An 18,164-nucleotide genomic window follows, 5' to 3' on the forward strand; every position below is an offset into this window, starting at 1 on the left:
TAGCTAATACCTTTGAGATCAAGCCTGGCATAATTCAATGGGTGCAGAATTCAATCCAGTTTGGGGGTTCTTCAAATGAAGATCCCAATATGCACATTAGGGATTTCGTTGAGATCTGCGACACCTTCAAGTTCAACAGTGTTTATGAAGATGCTGTGAAGCTGAGACTGTTTCTATTCTCTCTGAGGAACAAGGCTAAGAGCTAGTTACACTCTCTACCAGCTGGTTTGATTACTATTTGGGAAGATCTTGCTCAGAAGTTTCTTACTAAATTCTTCCCTATGGCGAAGACAGCTACACTCAGGAATGCTATTACTCAATTTGCGCAGCAAACGGGAGAATCTCTATGTGAAGCTTGGGAGCGCTACAAGGAGATGCTTAAGAAGTGTCTTCATCATGGAATGCCTGATTGGATGATCATCAATTGTTTTTACAATGGGTTGGGAGCACAGTCCAGACCCATGCTCGATGCAGCATCAGGCGGAGCATTATGGGCAAAGAGCTATGAGGAAGCTTATGATCTAATTGAACTGATGGCTATTAATGAATATCAGTATCCAACCCAAAGATGTCTACAGGGTAAGGTAGCAGGAGTTCTTGAAGTGGATACAGCTACGGCTATCACTGCTCAACTAAAGGTGTTGTCTATGAAGATCTATTCTCTGGCTTGTTGGATATATTTGAGATGTCATGTCTAATATGTTTCATGTTTAGTTTCAGATCTTAACAAACAGGAAATATCAGTTCTTACTGGAATCAGGACTTACTGGAAGTCAGGACTTAAGGATATCAGGACTTAGATTATCAGAAGATAATATCAGAAGATGGATATCAGAACTTAAGTACTGGAGGACTAACAGTTAAGGACGGAAGCTGATTTACAGGAAAGAAGATCGAGACTAATACATAAGAAGATATGCATGGAAAGAGTTAGAGGACTAGAAGAATTATATAAGATATTTGATTGATATATTTTAGGAGACAGAATTATATTCCATATCAATTAGAAGTTATCTTGTAACTGTGTGTCTATATAAACACAGACATAGGTTTACACTATATGTGTTACGATCATCGAGAAGATCATACATTGTAACCTAGCAGCTCTCGTGATATTTGTTCATCACTGAGAGAGGACAGTTCCATTGTAACAAAGTTTATTATATCGAATACATTTGTTTTCTGTTATTTGTGTTCTAAATCAATTTGATTGTATTCTACACTGTATTCAACCCCCTTCTACAGTGTTGTGTGACCTAACAAGTGGTATCAGAGCCTATATGTTAACACACATACAGTAAAGATCCAAAACAATCATATCTGAAGAAGCAGAAAATCCAACCAAGCCCGCCAAAACTGAAGAAACTCCAAAGACTCAAACCCACAGTCGATATGAGACTATCAGGGTTCCCATGCTAAGACCTTCTCAGTATCCCATATGTAAAGTAAAGATGGCTATGTTTCTGGAAGCTACAGATCCAGAATACCTTGATAGAATTTGTGAAGGACCACATAAGCCAACCAAGCTCTCTGTTGTAGTTGCAGATCAACCAACAAAGACAATACCAAAGGAGAAAAGTGAATACATAGCTGAAGATATCTCATCTATTGCCAAGGATGCAAAGGTAAGGCATTTGCTGCATAGTGCCATTAATAATGTCATGTCAAACCGGGTAATTCAATGCAAGACTGCAAAGGAGATATGGGATGCTTTGGAAAAAAGGTGTCAGGGAACTGATGTAATCAAGAAAAATAGGAGGACTATACTTACTCAAGAGTATGAGCACTTTGACTCAAAAAGTGATGAGTCATTAACTGACTTATATGACAGGTTTATCAAACTCTTGGATGATCTGTCACTGGTGGACAAGGAATATGATATTGAAGATTCAAATCTAAAATTCCTTTTAGCTCTTCCTGAAAGTTGGGATTTGAAAGCTACTATTATAAGAGACAACTATGCTCTTGATGAAACTACTCTTGATGAAATTTACGGTATGCTTAAGACTTATGAACTTGAGATGGATCAAAGAAGCAAGAGACTTGGGAGAAAGTCAAGGACATTTGCTCTTAAGGCTGAGGAGGAATCCCCTAAAGTGGTTGTCTCAAAGAAAGGCAAAAAAAAGGCTCTCATCATAAAATCTGATTCAGAATCATCAATTTCTGATGATGATGATTCAGAAACTGAAAGTCTACCTGAAGTAGATGTTGATGAGGAGATAATGAAGCTGTGTGCTCTTATGGTGAAGGGTATCACAAAGATACCCTACAGGAAATTCGGAAAGGGAAAGAAGTTTTCTAGGAAAGGTAGAAGTTCTGATAAGAAGGGCTTCAGAAAATCTGAAGGCATAGGAAAAAAGTCTGACAGAGGAGATTATTCAAATGTCAAATGCTACAATTGTGGTGAGAAAGGCCACATATCTCCTGACTGCAAGAAAGGAAAGAGTGACAAAGGCAAGTCTCTTGTCACAAAGAAGAAAAACTGGACAGACACTTCAGATTCTGAAGATCAGGAGAACTATGCCTTGATGGCAAATGCTGATAGCAGTTCTGATCCTGTTGAGTTAAAGGTACCTCAAACAACTTATGTCTTTCATACTGATGATATTACTGAGTTGAGATTATATCTTAAAACCATGTTTATTAGTTACAGAGATCAAACTTTAACATGTGAAAGAATAACTTCTGAAAATCTTGCTTTTAAAAAGAGGAATGATTATTTAGAAAAAGAGTTAGTCATGTTCCATCAAACTCAGAAAGAAAGAGATGATGCCTTTTATGTTAGAGATGAATTGTTGAAAATGAATAAATCTCTAAAAATTGAGTTAAAAAAGGAGAGAGAGATTATTAGGACTTGGATTAACTCTGGTAGAGCAACTCAGGATATACTAAGTAGTGGAAACTGTAAAGAGGGCTTAGGTTATGGAGATGATAAAAGTGAAAAAGGAACTGAACAAGTTAAGCCAATTATCGTTAAACAGACTACTAAGCTAAAGGTAAATCCTGTTAAATTTGTAGCTAAAACTGTAAAGTCTGATTCTGAAAAGATGAAAGATATTGAGACAGAAGTGATAGCAGAGTCAACTTCTGACAAATTAGAACATGATAAACCAATTGAAGTTAACATAGATTTAATGAAAAAGAAGCAGCTTAAATATAAGCTGAAAGAAATTACCAGTATGAACAAGGTAAATGAAGTTAGGAAAAATTGGAATGGAAAGGAAGGTGTGAATAAAAGCAACAATTATATGCATGTTCCTAATGCTCCTAGAAAGAAATGCTATAACTGTGGAAACTCTAACCATCTTGCTTCTTTTTGCAGGAAGAATAAGAATATAAACTCTTTACCTCCTAAGTCATAAGTTAAAAGTCAGTCTGTTAGGTTTAAGCCACAAAATCCTTGTTTTCATTGTGGTTGTATATGGCATTCCATTTATACTTGTAAGGAATATCATAGTTTGTACTATGATTATTATCAGATAAAACCTACTTTAAAGAAAGTTGCTTTAATTCCTTCTAGTATAAAGTATGATGCAAAGTCTGATACTGTAAAATCTGATATGAAAAATGTTAGTATAAACTCTGATGTTAAATCCGGTGCAAATGTTAACAAACTTAATAAGGCCAAAGGATCCAAGCAAGTCTGGGTCCTTAAAACTAACCATTAGTGGTCTTTGTGATTGCAGGGCAATAGGAAGAACATCCTAGTTATAGATAGTGGATGTTCAGGACATATGACTGGAAATAAAGTCCTGCTATTAGACTTTGTGGAGAAAGTTGGCCCAAGAGTTTCTTATGAAGATGGAAATATTGGAAAAACTCTGGGATATGGCAAGATCAATCTTGGGAATGTCATCATTGAATCAGTAGCTCTAGTCTCAGGACTTAAACACAATCTGTTGAGTATAAGTCAAATCTGTGACAGAGGTTATCATGTGGATTTCTTTGAAGAACACTGTGAAGTTATAAGTAATTCTACAGGCAAAGTGGTTCTGAAAAGTTACAGGCATGGTAACATTTATGAAGCCAGACTTTCAACAAGTACTGATGGTTCTGCTATCTGTCTATTGAGTAGAGCATCAATTAAAGAAAGCTGGAATTGGCACAAGAAACTCTCTCATTTAAATTTCATCAATATAAATGAGCTTGTAAAGAAAGATCTTGTGAGAGGACTTTCAAAAATAGTATTTGCTCCTGATGGCCTTTGTGATTCATGTTAGAAGGCAAAACAAAGAAAATCTTCTTTCAAGAGCAAAACTGAGTCATCAATTCTTGAGCCTTATCACCTACTGCATGTTGATCTATTTGGTCCAGTCAATGTCATGTCTATTGCAAAGAAGAAATATGCTATGGTTATAGTGGATGAGTTCACAAGGTACACTTGGGTGCACTTCTTGCACAAGAAGAATGAAACTGCATTTACTCTAACTGGTCATGTCAGACAGCTAGATAAGTTGGTCAAAGATTCTATTAAAATAATAAGAAGTGATAATGACACCGAGTTCAAGAATTCAATCATGGAAGAGTTCTACAAAGAGCATGGAATCAAACAGGAAATTTCTGTACTTGGAACTCCACAGCAAAATGGAGTTGTAGAAAAAAAGAATAGGACTCTCATTGAAGCTGCACGAACTATGCTTGATGAAGCAAAGTTTGTTTATCCCTAACAATGCAACAAGAATTACAGAAGAGGGGTTGAATGGAATTCTTGAAACTTTTTCACAAAGATATAAAATGTTATATCTAAATAATATATAACTGTGTGAATTGATTTGCAAACTGCGGAATAATAACTTAAAATGAATCTATACACAAGTAATTAAAAACACAAGTCTTTAAAAACTTTGTGGTAGATTTGAATGTATCCACCAGAGATATATATTATATCAAGAGAACTCTGTGTAGGAATTAGCTCACAGCTGCTTACAAATTTTAACAACTAAGAATGCAGAGAAATGCTAAGAATACAGCTTACAAATGTTTCTCTCTTTGTTGCTTAGTTAGTTGTTCTATTTGCTAGTTCTTGGTTTATATATCACCAAGATTACAAAGTAATAGGACAAGATAATAAAACAAAACCTATGAAGTCTAATACTATGCTGCTTCATCACTCTATTCTAGCATCTTTGAATATCTTCATAATAGCATGGAAATGGTAATGCTTCTTTGTTTTCTAAAACCCAGTTGAATAGGCTTCCATATTCCATTTGCATACACTCGACGCATGTGACTGTGTTGTCACTGTCAACAGATGTTTGAATTCTTTATCCGTCGAGTTCATGATCATCCGTCGGGTTGCCTAGTTGATCATCCATTGAGTGGCATTGTTGTTTATCCGTCAGGTAGCAATCTGGCACTTGACTTCATTTCATTTATGCAGAATTACAAGACATCATCTATGTACAATTAATCAACCTATTCTGCATATCTAGTTAAAGTCAACATGACTTGAGTACTACTTACAGAATCTAAACAATGTGTATGCAGAAATGTGCTACAGACTTATTGTTAAACAAGCTACTCACTCGATGGATAATATATCATCATCCGTCGGGACTATATTGAGTCATCCATCGGGACTATAATCCTTATCCGTCGAGTGCTACATTTTTCACTTAGTAAAATCTACTAAGGTGTTTTGTTAATGAAATCATCAAGTTCACAACATATTCACAACAATCTCCCCCAATTTATGTCTACTGGAATTGTAGCCATAAATTAAGAGAGACTTGATGATAACAAAACACCCTAAAAATACAACTTTAAAAGAAAGTAGATAATACTGTAAAGTGCTTCAAATAACAAATGTACAAAGTTTTGCTCACACTCATTTTCAAGGTGCTCCTCTAGCCTGAGCAGATTTATCTAATTCCTTGAAGGTCTGGATCTCTTTCCAAGCTTTCTATTATTTTCTTCTATCTGATTTTGGAGCTGTCTATGGAATTCCAGTTCATCAGATTTCGAGAGATTTAGCTTTTCTTGCATCTCCAAAAGAGTCTCATTGCTAGATATGCTCAATTGGTCTTCTAATCTGAAAAATCTTCTAACCCCTTTGTCATCCATGAACTCCATCAGCCAGTAGGGCCTTAGATGCACTCTACTTCCAGTGTAGGGAATGGTTAGAGTCTTTGGAATGCATCTTTAGCTCTAATACTCCTCAGTTTTTCAATCTTCTTTAGAACCAGTCTTCTTACAGTTACATTGAACCCAAAGTTCTTCTTGAAAGATGAATAAACCTTTATCAGTACATGTTGGCTTTCTTGAAGGATCCTTTGAAGTGGCCATTGAATCTCCTTTCCTCCCTTGTACTTGAAAACTAACCTTTCAGGTAGATTTCTGTATGCATCAATCCCTCTCACTTCTTCTAGTTCATCTAGATAGAGATTTAGATCAGAGAATTCCTTGATGTCAAATAAGTACATGTAATCTCCCTTGTTGACTTTAGATTGAGCTTTGACTAGAGATTTGGATTTGAGAGGTGACAACTTCACTTTCTTGACTGCTCTTGACTTTGTTCTCTTTGGCTTGTTAAGGATTGGCAAATTGAAGTCAGGAATTGGTAGACTCTCCCAGTCTATTGGTTCATCCTTAGGCATAATAGGTTCACCATGAATGTTCCTGTAAGGATCCACCACCTTAATGTCTTCAAATACCACTGAGGGTTTTGGTGCTTGAGTTGTAGTTGGAGTGGATTCCTTGGGAAACTGATCCTCCAATTCGTTACCAACAAAGTTCAATTTCCTTTTGGTTCTTTTGGCCAATTCCTTGTCTCTTTAAGATTTCTTCTTCTGTTGTGGTTCAACTTGCTTCTTTATATCTTGAGATTCAGTGATTTCAGATGGCTGAGCAAGAATTTGTTGTGTTGGTTTCATAACTTATAGCTTGGCCAAGATAGCAGCTTGCTCTTTCTTTTGCTTAGCCTTTTTGGCATCTAGAATAGCTTGTTTCTTTTCCTATTTCAATCTTGCCTTTTCTTCTCTCTTTTCTTGAGCAAAAATTGAGGATGTCCAGCCACCACACAAATTTCTTTCCCATTCCTGAAAACTTTAGCAATTCTCCTTTTTAAGGCTGAATCAGCTGGATCCTTGTAGAAGGAAATTCATCTTGACATAAGCTTCTTCTCATCAGGATTAGGTGTCTCATACACTGTATCTAAAAGGTTCTTTAATGATGATTTTAGATAGTTCACCCTTGGCTTCAGAATTATTTCAGCCTTTAGAGATTTGATGCAGGATGGTTGTCCCCTTTCCAGATAGTTCATGCTCATTTCATTCACAGAGATTTGTCTGACTTGAGAGTGATGAATGGCTGACTTTTCTGGCTTCTTTACCAGCCCAAACTTCTTTTGAATGTCCTCATCAATTTTCTCCCAGTTTATTGGCTTCAACTGCTCCTTTTCAGCTGCTCTTAAAATAGATGTTGCTTCATTTATCAGATCAATGATGTCTGTAACTGGTGGCTTGATGAAAGCAATTGTAGGCACAATTAATTTACTGATTTGAATGTTAAGCTGTTTTCCCCCCTCACTTGGTCCTTTCTCCTCTTTTTGTTATCATCAAGTTGGGTAGAGGAGGAGATTTGTGCAGCCACCAGTTTCTGAAGCAAGTCTATCTGTTGGGCTTGATGCAGATGAATGGCTGTTAGAGATGCTTCCATAGCTAACATTCTTATATCCAAGGCATCTATTTTGGTGGCAAAATCAGAATTTTTCCTGAGTTGTCTCTTGATGTCAAGCATTGTAGCTTCTGGAAGCTTAGAGTCCATCTTGTCAGAAATAGCCTTTTTCATCTCATCAATATCACCCTTGATGGTGTTGACCTCTCTAACATGTTGGAAGCCTTGAATCTGTTATAGTTGCAGAGAAGCAAGATGTGCTTGAAGGAGCTTCTTGGTATTGGCATTTGTAGTGGTTTGAAGAGCAGAATTTGTCTGATTTATGAGTTGGATCAGGATTGTCTTGAAGTAGTGTTCATCACAATGTTTGGAAAATGCCCATGATGGCATTCCTGATCTTGAACTGGAACCTACTTCTCCCCTATGTCCAATGGCTCTTCTTCACTATCTCCACCTTCACCTCCAAAGAAATCTGCTAACCACCAGTCTCATAATCAACATCACCAGCTGTAGAGGGCAAAACTGTGATGGCATTCTTAGCTCTTAGCATTGACTGAGTAGTATGCACCAAATTGAGCATCCTTTCTGTATTGTCATTTCCCTGTTCAGCTAGAAGTTGATAAGCTGGAACAGGGTGAGTAAATGCCTCAACATCAAGGGAGGTGGATTCTATAACAGCTTGAGGTTGCTGAGATAGCCCCTCCCTCTTTACATCCTGGACATTCATTAACTCACTAGCAATGACATCCATCCTTATGGCTCATGTACCTGCATTTCTCTCTTCTCTCTTTTGTTGTATCAGGGTCTCACCCTGGCTTCCCACCCTCACCTTCACCATCTAAGGTGGGACTCCTCTCACTCTCTTTTTCCAATCCTGAAGAACTGGATTGCTTATTTTCACTCTTTTCCTCTCCTTTTTCCTGGGAGCAACCCAGACGCTCACTCATAACACTCTCTTCCCTCAATCCTAAGAGTGACTGTACAACCACTAAGTCTTCTGCACTAGAGATAATGGATGAAATTTGAAGTTGTGCAGAGATACTCGATGGATGAGGAATATCCATCGGGTTAGCAGTTTGACTATCCGACGAATAAATGCTGTTAAGCTTATCTGTCGGGATACAATCACTACTCGACGGATGAGCAATATCCCTCGAGAGAGTAGAAATGAATGAACTTGGAATTGAAACTATTGTGGACTCTATGCTAATTTATGAGATTTTGGGCACAGATATTTCAACAGTTCCTGAAAGAATTGGCAAGTGAGCCAACAAATCATCCAAAAGATGATGCTCACTTGCACTAGATTTTGGCTTCCCCAACAAAGTTAAAGAAGGGGAATCAGGAATTGATGTGTTGATCATATCCACATCCAGAGAGTTTGTGGGAGAATTTGGTGTTTGAGGTGCTTCTATAACTAATGATTTTGGCTGTGACTCCACATTTATTGGAGCCACATCAAACTGAATTTGTGAAGGTGCAGTGACTGTGTCTTTAGCACCAGTTTGCACAGTGTGTGAACCCTGTGCATCCCCAAAGGTTTTGGATTTCTTCTTTCTGGCATAAGTTTGGGGTGAGCTAGTGTCCCTTACCCTTTTGGCCTGTGCTCTTGGTTGAGAGCTTTGTTCAATATTCACATCCTTTTGGGAGGATGCAACTAGAAATGAGCTTTTATCCTTATTAATCACTGCAGTTTGTTGGGAAACTGCAGTGTGGCTAGGCTGGGAACCACTCAACTCTCCATCCTTATCCTTAGGGTTTCTTTTATGTTAACCCTGTCCCTCACCTACCTTTCCCACCTTCACACTCCCCTATTTGGTTTTGGTGGATTTTGCAACTGGCATCTTTTGAGAGATACCAGATGGGGCTTTCTTTGACTTGGATTTACAAATTTTGGATTTGGTAGCTTAGGTTGGCAATTGTTGGGTCATTGACACAGTTGCCATAGATACACTTGATTGCAAAAAAATTTGTGAGGTTGGAATAGTAGAGACAAATGAACTTACCTCACTTACCCGAGGTGCTTCCATTACTGGGAAATAGAAGAGTGGCACCTCTCTATGATGATTTTCCCTGTTCAAATCTGCAATAATTCTTCTCTCTTGAACCCAACAATCTAATTTATTATTTGGGTTCTCAAGTACAATTTCCTCAGAGAGGTGGTTAGCTAGCATCATGAAAAATCTAGCATAATAAATGTTTTTACCCCTCTTATTTAACTCCCCTAATTTAAACCCCAACTCAAACAAAACAAGATCACTGAAATTAAAGAACTTATCTGTAACTAGCATGTAGAGCATGTTAGGCATAAAAATATTGACAGAATCAAAATTACTGATTTTACCAGAAAAATCTTGGTAACTACATCACACATGAAACTCCATTCTTTCCTAAGACCCAACCTCTTAATATCACTTAACTTAGAAGTAGAGAGTGCATAGTTCATGGAATTAAGCATATTAACTATATCAGTGTCAGTGTGTGGTGAAGTCACAATATTATCAGGAATCTTGAAACATGCTTTAATAACATCACTATTGATATAGAATTCCTTACCTTTAATCGTGAGTGTGATGGTCTTATCAGTAGAGTTGTATGTAGTAGTCGTCCACATCTTTTCAACAACCTCACAGAAGATGGTGGGTGATTCTAGCATTGCATAGCTGAGTTTGCAGTTCTTCACAAAATCCATCATTTTGTGGTAGTCACTTGAATGTTTAATTCCCTTGTTTACTAGAGCCGTGAAGTTATTCTTCTCATAGATGTATCCAGTTTGTGACATGATCTTGACTACTGGTGCCATTGTTAGAGAGTGGAAATTGCAGAGATAGAGATGATAATTGCTTTTGAGAAAGAGAGAATTTAGAGCAGATGATTTGAGAATGATAAAAGAAAAGCAATGGAAATGAAATAAGCTTTTATACTATCTCAACAATAACTGTCAAAAATAATAAAGTAAAATAAAGTAACCAATGAGAATTTCCCAAAATAGCCGTTTAAAAAATAAACTGTAAAAATTCCTTCAATTATCCGTCGTGTTATGCTTACAAACTGTAAGTATGCTCGATGGGTAATTTTCAGGAAATTAACGGCTAAGATTAAGATAATTCGACGGATGAGGATAAACTGTTATCCGTCGAGTTATTAAAATATTCCTGAAAAATAATTGATTTTTATTTACAAACAGTATTCCGACGGATGATCAAACTCGATGGATAAAGATCATCCGTCGAGATGTAAATTTTGACTTAGCCAAAATTCCATCTAAGACTGAAAAAACAATTAAATTCCTGGCTGCATAACAACTTGCAAATTATCTGAAAAGATTTAAGAATAATTTAGCATACCTAACTCACTTACCAACCTTGAAAAGGTGGATTCATCCAGTGGCTTGGTAAATATATCTGCAAGCTGCTTTTCACTTGGAACAAAATGTAGTTCCACAGTACCATTCATTACATGTTCCCTTATGAAGTGGTACTTAATGTCTATGTGCTTTGTTCTTGAATGTTGCACTGGATTTTCAGTGATGGAAATTGCACTTGTGTTATCACAGAAAATGGGAATTCTTTCCACTTGTAGACCATAGTCTAGCAATTGGTTTTTCATCCACAAAATCTGTGCACAGCAACTGCCAGCAGCAATATATTCAGCTTCAGCTGTAGAAGTAGAAACTGAATTTTGCTTTTTACTGAACCAGGGCACAAGCTTGTTTCCTAGAAATTGATAGGTTCCTGTTGTACTTTTTCTATCAATTCTACAACCTGCATTATCTGCATCCAAATAACCAGTTAGATCAAAACCAGAATCTCTAGGGTACCAAATGCCAAGTTTTGGTGTTCCCTTGAGATATCTGAAAATTCTCTTAATAGCTACTAAGTGAGATTCTCTAGGATCAGCCTGAAATCTAGCACACAAACATGTAGAAAACATTATATCTGGCCTACTAGCTGTTAAGTACAGAAGTGAACCAACCATGCCCCTATAACTAGAAATATCCACAGACTTTTCAGTAGTGTTTAACTCAAGCTTAGTTGCAGTGGACATGGGAGTTTTTGCAGATGTGCAATCCATTAGATCAAACTTCTTTAAAAGATCATAAACGTATTTAGTTTGACTAATGAATATTCCATCACTAACGTGCTTAACTTGCAAACCAAGAAAGTAAGTTAGTTCTCCCATCATACTCATTTCATACTTACTTTGCATCAATTTGGAAAACTTTTTGCAAAGTTTTCTGTAGAGCCAAAAATAATGTCATCTACATAAATTTGAACAAGTATACTAGAGCCATTAAAATTTCTAAAGAAAAGAGTTTTGTCTACAGTACCTCTAGTGAAGTGATTCTCTAAAAGAAACTTTGATAAAGTGTCATACCAGGCTCTAGGTGCTTGCTTCAGTCCATAAAGTGCTTTCAAAAGATAGTAGACATATTTTGGAAAATTTGGATCTTCAAAACCAGGAGGTTGACTGACATAGACTTCCTCCTCCAAATCTCCATTCAGAAAGGCACTTTTGACATCCGTTTGATAGACTTTGAAATTGGCATGGGCTGCATAGGCTAGGAAGATTCTGATGGCTTCAAGTCTTGCAACATGAGCAAATGTTTCATCAAAATCTATTCCTTCTTGTTGATAATAGCCCTTAGCAACCAATCTAGCTTTGTTCCTGACTACTATGCCATTTTCATCCATCTTGTTTCTGAATACCCATTTGGTGTCAATTGGATTCTTTCCTTTAGGCTTGGGCACCAGCTTCCATACCTTATTCCTCTCAAATTGGTTTAGCTCCTCCTACATAGCTAAAATCCAATCAGGATCCAACAAAGCTTCTTATATCTTCTTTGGTTCTTCCTTAGAAAGAAAGTTGTTGTATAGACATTCTTCTTGAGTTGCTCTCCTTGTTTGAACTCTAGAAGATACATCACCATTGATGAGCTCAAAGGGGTGATCTTTTGTCCATTTCCTTTGTTGAGGTAGATTAGCTCTAGATGAAGAGGCATTATTGTTGTCTTGATGTGTGATTGAGTTTTGATTATTAGAAACTCCCCCTGAGTTAATGGATCTTTAATTTGAGAAAGGGGAACTTTCTGTGAGTGATCTATCCTGATTTCCAGCTTCTTTTGATGACCCGACAGATGGTGAGTTTTGAGTACCGACGGATGAAGCTGGTTGTCTCCCAACGGAAAAGGCAGATTATCTACCGACGGATGAAGCATTTTGCAACTCGACAGATGTTGAATTTTGTGTTTCATTGGTAGTGGATTTTTCTGCATTATCCCTTGACACTATTTCTTGATCACTTTCATCATCACTGTCATCACTAACCATCTCCACATTGTCAAATTTGAGGCTCTCATGGTAATCTCCATCTTGCAGTCCTTCAATCTTTTTATCATCAAACACAACATGTATTGATTCCACAACAATGTTAATTCTTAGATTATAGACTCTATATGTTTTACCAACAGCATATCCAACAAAAATTCCTTCATTTGCTTTAGCATCAAACTTCCCATTCTGATCAGTTTGATTTCTCAAGATATAACATTTGCAGCCAAAGACATGAAGAAAATTTAGAGTTGACTTCTTGTTCTTGAACAATTGATAGGGAGTCATGCATTTTGCTTGATTAACCAGAGAAATATTCTGAGTGTAGCATGCAGTATTTACAGCTTCAGCCCAGAAATATGTTGGTAACTTAGACTCTTCAAGCATTGTCCTTGCAGCTTCAATAAGTGATCTATTTTTCCTTTCTACTACTCCATTTTGTTGTGGAGTTCTTGCTGCTGAAAACTCATGCAAAATTCCATTTTCTTCACAAAATGCTCTCATGACAGAATTCTTGAACTCACTTCCATTGTCACTCCTGATTCTTCTAACTTTGAAATCAGGATGATTATTGACTTGTCTTATGTGATTGATGATGATTTCACTAGCCTCATCTTTAGACTTTAGGAAATATGTCCAAGAGAACTTTGAGAAATCATCTACAATTACTAGGCAAAATCTTTTCCTTGAGATGGACAACACATTGACTGGTCCAAACAAATCCATGTGTAGCAATTGCAAAGGTTCTTCAATTTTTGAATCAAGTTTCTTTCTGAATGATGCTTTGATCTGCTTTCCTTTTTGGCAGGCATCACACAATACATCCTTAGAAAACTCCACTTGAGGAAGGCCTCTAATCAGTTCTTTCTTTACTAGTTCATTCATGGTCTTGAAGTTTAGATGGGATAGCTTCTTGTGCCACAGCCAACTTTCATCCTGACTTGTGTTGTTGAGAAGACAAGTAACAGATTCTGCATTTGATGAGTTGAAGTCAGCTAGGTACACATTTCCTTTTCTGACACCAGTGAGAACCACTTTGTTGCTCCTCTTGTTAGTCACAACACAGGCTTCTGAGTTGAAGGTTACTGAATTGCCTTTATCACAAAGTTGGCTGATACTTAACAGATTATGCTTGAGACCATCCACTAAGGCAACTCCTCAATAATGACATTGTCTTTTAAAATCAAGCCATATCCCACAGTATAACCCTTGCTGTCATCTCCAAAAGTAATACTTGGGCCAGCTCTCTCCTTGAACTCTGTGAGCAGGGTAGAATCACCAGTCATGTGTCTTGAACAACCACTATCCAAGTACCATAGATTCTTTCTGTTTCCCTGATTACTTGAAGAACTTGTCTCTGCTTCATCAGACTTGGCCCTTAGGGCTAGATTGACATAGCTGACATCTTCATCCTCATCCAGACCATCTGATGTCCAGTCATTTTCTTGTGTAATAAAAGCCCTTTCCTTTTATTTGAGCAACTCAAAGTATTTCTTTTTATAATCCACAGGCTCAAACTTCTTTTTTCTGACTTTCTACACTCATTGGTAAAGTGCCCTGCCAAGCCACATTTTAAACACTTGAATTTTGACTTATCCACCATGTTTCTATTTGGCTTAGCTGCTCCAAAATTCTTCTTGAACTTGAGCTTGGCAAATCTTCTGGAATGAAATGCTAGATGTTCATCAATATCTTCCATGTCATCTTGGCTCAAAGAATCTTCATTTTCTGCTATCAGCCCCTTGCCCTTATTTTCACAGACCTTTGAAGTTGATTCAACAGCTTCCATCTTCATCTCTTTCTCTTTCTCTAACTCAGCAACTAGTGTAATGGACCCTCCTTTCTTCTTTCCTCTCTCCATCCTCTCATCTTGCTCTATTTCAAGCTCATAAGTCTTCTGGATGCCATACAGTCTCTCTAAAGTAAACTCCTTATAATCTTGAGAGTTTCTTAATGAGACTGTCATTGGTTTCCATTCCTTTGGAAGAGATCTAAGGAACTTCAGATTGGAGTCTTTTGTCTGATAGACCCTTCCATGCAACTTCAGAGCATTTAGTAGTTTTTGAAACCTACTAAAAATGTCAGTGAGAGACTCACTTTCTTCATTATGAAAATGCTCATATTGCTGAATCAGTAGCTGCATCTTGTTTTCTCTAACTTGCTCAGTGCCATCACATATAATTTGTATAGTATCCCAAACATCCTTGGCAGTTTTGCAGTTGATGATGTTGTCAAACATGTCACCATCAACTCCATTGAACAGGATATTCATGGCCTTCTTATCTTTCCTGACTTGTTCAATATTAGGATCAGACCATTCATGCCTTGGCTTGGGGACAGATGGCTCATTTCCAGTTGCAGCTCTCATTGGAACATGAGGGCCTCTTTCTATGCAATCTACATAGGCCTCATCTTAAGAAAGTAAATGAAGATGCATCTTTACCTTCCAATGATGATAATTATCTTTATCCAGAAAAGGAATCTTGACTCTAACATCCTTCTTGTTCATCTTGCTGTTTTGTTGTGATCTTTAAACTCTCTGTTTGTTAAAAGCTTGCTCTGATACCAATTGTTAGTCCCTAACAATGCAACAAGAATTACAGAAGGGGGGTTGAATGGAATTCTTGAAACTTTTTCACAAAGATATAAAATGTTTTATCTTAATAATATATAAATATGTGAATTGATTTGCAAACTGCGGAATAATAACTCGAAATGAATCAATACACAAGTAATTAAAAACACAAGTCTTTACAAACTTTCTGGTGGATTTGAATGTATCCACCAGAGATATATATTATATCAAGAGAACTCTGTGTAGCAATTAGCTCACAGCTGCTTACAAATTTTAACAACTAAGAATGCAGAGAAATGCTAAGAATACAACTTACAAATGTTTCTCTCTTGGTTGCTTAGTTAGTTGTTCTATTTGCTACTTCTTGGTTTATATATCACCAAGATTAAAAAGTAATAGGACAAGATAATAAAACAAAACCTATGAAGTCTAATACTATGCTGCTTCATTACTCTATTCCATCATCTTTGAATATCTTCATAATAGTATGGAAATGGCAATGCTTCTTTGTTCTCTAAAACCCAGTTGAATAGGCTTCCCGTAACGCCCCCAAATCTGGGGTCAGAGGATTTGGTCGTCACTATGAAACTTCAATCCAAATCAACCTGTTTAATCAATAAATAAATACCAGCGGAAGATATTTAGCATAAATGACGCCAAACTAATCCAAGATCTTTTAAGGTTACAGTTCTAGAAACAAGAAATCCAAATTCCACAAATAAATTTTTCACTTTCTCTTAAAACTCTTTTCAATAAATTTCAATTCAAAACTAAACCCACTAGTATAACTTCGAAATGAAGTATACTAGGCCCAAATAAAATATACAACTATAATATAATATAGTATAAACAACTTTACATAATAAAACTTACACTAGTCCGCAAACCTTGGACCAACCACCTTCCAAAAGCTTCTTCTTTGCTTCCTCGAATTACGCAGCTAAACAGTGCAAGCTAATCCTCACTGGAGGTTAAATTTGAAAACAGGCAAGTATGAGCGAAAGAAATGCTCAGCAAGATCATTATGACATATATAGGGTCTTTTGATATAAAACCGACATCTGCAATAGCGCAAAATATTTTAAAATCATAATTTCTGAATCATAAAATTTTAGTGGAGGAATCCCAGAATTGATTCCTTAATTGTATTCAAAACCATTTTGATATTTTTGAGCGAAATGCTTCAGCAATACTTTGAATCTTGACGAGAATAAAACTCGTAAAACAGTGTTTACGGAAATATCGTAAACCACAATAACATGAAACAATGATCATGGAATGAATCATAAACTTTATTCAAAACCGAACTCTTGAAATTAATACTTATTTTGTTGTCATATCAAATTAGATATCAATACGAACTTTGATGCTCATAACACCCATACTGAAGTCAACATCAATCATCTATACTAATACCACCTTTGATATTAACAACAACGTAAGTATCAGCATAAATCAGAATCTGAATCAAAACTGCTTCTCACCAATATTCCAAAACAGAAACAGTTGATATATCATTTATTCTATGAATATCAAAAACGATATGATAATTTAGATTGGGATCATCCTCCGACGGACGTACTATTACATGCTGATCAGCCCGTGTGATAGCACAAGGTCATGATTCGTAGAAACGTGACCCCAAAAATACAAGTACTCAAACAAAAGGCAATATACCTGCCTGTGGCAAAAATTGTGTCATAATATTCCATATGGCACTTAGAAATAGCCCTCCGCTGGAACGTCCGTCCCGGTCACTTACGCAATTATGATCCAATCTTAAAACCTTTTATTGAAATGGGGTCATAATAATCGACACCCGAAATAATTTTATTCCCCCAATTCTTGGGTAGGAATTCTCGCAACCAAATCATCTTTCTCAAAATCCAAAACATTTATAAATCTGATAATTGGATAAGTAAAATCACTAACTATTCTGAATGTAGAATAACAGATGAGTATTTGCATAAACAGAATTATTTAATTTAGCGATATGTAAAACATTTATCGATTCTAAACTGGGAATAGGGGCATGATACGGTTCAAAATAAATATCACTTGAACAATAAGTGATGATAGAAATACTTGCCTTTGGAATTTAGCAGTTAGTCATACTCGCAATGACACATCTATTTGATATTCTGTATCAAAACATCACCGTCTTTATTCTCCTAATCCTTTGGCCTGCTCCTCATGCAGTGCTGCATTTCAATATTCCATACTATTCAGCTTTAGGATTCATCAATTCCATCTGGTCCTGATCAACTCGAATGATCCGCATCTATAATTAAAAGATATAGCTTTAATCGCCTAAACGATAATCACTCGACGAACTGTGCGTCAAAAGCCTATCGTCTACCCATATGATAACTCGCACATAATATAACAGACAAGCACGGGACTCTTGATCCACATATGCACATAATTCACATAGCACATAAGCACATAACTCATATATCAAATAATTCATATCACATAAGACTCGGTTCATCAAAAGGGTCGACTCGGTACGTTTAAAACGGAAATCGGGTCAAAAATATGATTTATCGATCAAAAATCGACTCAGAATGATTCGTAAAACAAGCGACCTTTCGAAACAAAAGAATTTGGGTCTCGAAAGTATTTTTATTGAAAGCGTAATATTT

The 18,164-nt window shown here is 36.6% G+C and overlaps 1 non-coding gene across 1 annotated transcript; it reads right to left on the reverse strand.

Annotated features, from left to right (window-relative positions):
• Positions 1-296: 296 nt before the first annotated feature.
• LOC141699021 (small nucleolar RNA R71) lies at positions 297-403 on the reverse strand. The gene has a single exon (XR_012565512.1). It is a non-coding gene; the product is annotated as a small nucleolar RNA R71 (small nucleolar RNA).
• Between the last annotated feature and the right edge of the window lie 17,761 nt (positions 404-18,164).

This window comes from Apium graveolens, chromosome 11 (assembly GCF_009905375.1).
Source record: "Apium graveolens cultivar Ventura chromosome 11, ASM990537v1, whole genome shotgun sequence".
In the NCBI taxonomy this organism is placed as follows: domain Eukaryota; kingdom Viridiplantae; phylum Streptophyta; class Magnoliopsida; order Apiales; family Apiaceae; genus Apium; species Apium graveolens.